This window comes from Myotis lucifugus, unplaced genomic scaffold, assembly GCF_000147115.1.
Source record: "Myotis lucifugus unplaced genomic scaffold, Myoluc2.0 scaffold_485, whole genome shotgun sequence".
In the NCBI taxonomy this organism is placed as follows: Eukaryota; Metazoa; Chordata; class Mammalia; order Chiroptera; family Vespertilionidae; genus Myotis; species Myotis lucifugus.
Window position 1 is genome coordinate 299,963 of NW_005871533.1, and position 2,964 is coordinate 302,926.

Sequence of the window (2,964 nt, forward strand, 5' to 3'; positions counted from 1 at the left end):
AGCGGGAAAGACTGCACCTAGTCTGGCTCAGGCTGCAGGGCACTAAATACGCGATTAAAACACTCCCTAAACTTGGGGTCCAACAAGACCACACATGCAGTTGTCTTATTATCAAACTAGTGGTTCAGTGCACGAAATTCGTGCAGGGGGGGTGTCTTTCAGCCCAGCCTGCACCCTCTCCAATCTGGGACATCCCTCTCACAATCCAGGACCACTGGCTACTAACTGCTCACCTGCCTGTCTGCCTGATCACCCCTAACCGCTCTGCCTGCTGGCCTGATCGCCCCCAAATGCCCCCCGCTTCCAGTCCGATCACCTCTAACTTTCCCCCCGCCAGCAGGATCGCCCCCAACTGCCCCCTCTGCCAGCCTGCTTGCCTCCAACTGCCCCCCACCCACCCGGCCTGATCGCCCCTAACCACCTCTGCCTCTGCCATGCCACCATGGCTTTGTCCAGAAGGATGTCCCAAAGGTCTCCCACTCTAATTAGCATTTTAGCCTTTTATTAGTATAGATTGCTGTGCTTGGTGTTTAGCAAGCCATCCCATCTCGGTGTCCTTCAAGACTAATTTCCCTCAGGCCCAGCTGGCATGGCTCCGTGGTTGAGCGTTGACCCATAAACCAGGAGGTCACGATTTGATTCCTGGTCAGGGCATATGCCTGGGTTGCAGGCTTGATCTCCAGTAGGGGGCGTGCAGGAGGCAGCCAATCAATGATTCTCTCTCATCATTGATGTTTCTATCTCTCTCTCCCTTTCCCTTCCTCGCTGAAATCAACAAAATATATTTTAAAAACCTCACAAAACTAATTTCCCTCAGAAGTAGTTTTCAATTACGATCATTTCTGGGAGGATGCTCAGGAAACTCATATATTAGTTGCCTCCGGGAAAGGGAACGAGGAGGTTGCAACAGGGGTGGAGGGAAACCTGATTTTCACTGGATACCTCTCTGTTTCTTTTAAATTGTTTATGCACGTACATTACCTATTCCAAAATAAATCTGATCATTTTTTAAGCATGAGGTTTATAAAACTCTGTGTGGAATTTAACTTAGTTCCTTTTCTTCCAAATCATTCCCCCTCCTTTTTTAATTCAGGTCTCCATTTCCTTAATAATCACAATGACCGAATGTACCTTTTACTGACCACTTCCTATGCACCAGGCACTGTGCTCAGCATCTGCTGTTCAGTATCTCAGTGAACAAGCCAGTGAGAAGGTTCTTCTGTTATCCACACAGAGAAACTGAGGCTTAGAGAGAGGTCCCATGCCCAGTAAGCGTCAGATCTGGAACTCAAACGTGGGTTTATCTGACCAGGCCCCTCTCGTAACCCCCACGGCCTACTGCCTCAGTAGCTGCAAGAACACTGAAGTGTTAACTGCTTATTAGGAACTTTCTCACAAATTCCTTTGTCGGCTAAACGCTTAAACCCTTAGAAGGCACAAAAGTGATGAAACAAAATCAAGGAAGCACGTTCTTGGCCTGATAGCAAAGCTGGGTTCTCAGTACCCCCGCCTCTTCATGCTGGGGGCACGGATTACTCTGCGGAATGACGGACTAGCCGGCTCATCAAAGTGTGAGGCCTCTGGTTGCCCCCCACCAAATCCCCCGGCAAGGACCCTCTCAGTGGGACGCGTCTTAAGCAGCATTCAAATGGAAAAGGGTTTGAGATACCACCAGTAAGTACAGCAGCCCTATTTCTGGCTTAAGCGGGAGCTCCTGGGCTCAGAGCAAAGCTGTGAGAATCTCGGAGGCCCCACGGAGGGACCAGCCCCTGCATTGCTGCTAGTTTCTATGGACACAAGAAGAAAGGAAGGGCTGCAATGAAAAATAACTGAGCAGCCAGCAACTCGAGACAAGGCTGCAGGAGGCCAGGTGGAATGACAGCTGATAACACACTACGCGCTCTCACGAAGCCCTTGTCACCCAAAGATAGAAAAGGGGTTTCATAAACAGCCACCAACGATTCCAGCTTTTGGGGGTGAAAATCAAGGCAGGAATCTGGTAGTTGTCCTTAAATAAAATTGCCTTTTTAAAAAAATATATTTTTTTTTATTGATTTCAGAGAAGAAGGGAGAGAGAGATAGAGATAGAAACATCAACGATGAGAGAGAATCATTGATCGGCTGCCTCCTGCAAACCCCACGCTGGGGATCGAGCCCGCAACCCAGGCATGTGTCCTGACTGGGAATCGAACCATGACCTCTGGTTCATAGGTTGATGCTCAACCACTGAGCCACCCCAGCCAGGCTTTTTTTTTTTTAATATAAAAATTGCCTTCCTTCATGTAACTTATTCACAGTTAGGAGGATTTAGAATATAGTTCATACTGTATTTTCTCTTGTGTAAAGTTTTCTTCTTCTTTTTCTCTCAAGAGGTCAATTTGGTCTTAACGACTTTTTCTGTTTTTAAATCTGTGGCCTACGGAGCGACAATAGCCTGGAATAGCCTGGGCAATGATAAAAAAACCAGAGCTACATACTGTACCTTCACGTTAAGCTCGGCCTTTCCCTTCTAGTCTAGAAGCTGGAAGGGCACGTCCCAATCGGCTGGGGTCCTGAGGGTGTGGGGGTGCGGGGGTGGGGGGTGCGGGGTGTGTGTGCGCGCAGCAGGCATCTGCTCCCTACAGCACGACCCCTCCTCTCAGCCTGCAGGGGGAAGGCTGCGATGAGTGACAAGCTTAGGGCTTATTTTCAGCTTCAACCCACAGCCCTTCATGTGTGATCCTGAGCAAACCACTGAGCCTGGTCGTTCCACATTTTTGTCGTCTAGAACACGGGTCTGAGGGTGCGGACTCTGCACCGTTTCCCAGGGAGGTCCTAGGCAGGAGGGCGGTCATGGGTAAAAAGCTTGGTGAGAACCCAGAGGAAAGGCGGCGAGTGAATTCCCGGGTTTATTACCAGGACGGCAAACAGATCTCGACACTGCAGTCCAGTAAGGACAGTCAAGGAACACTAAAGTTCACTTGG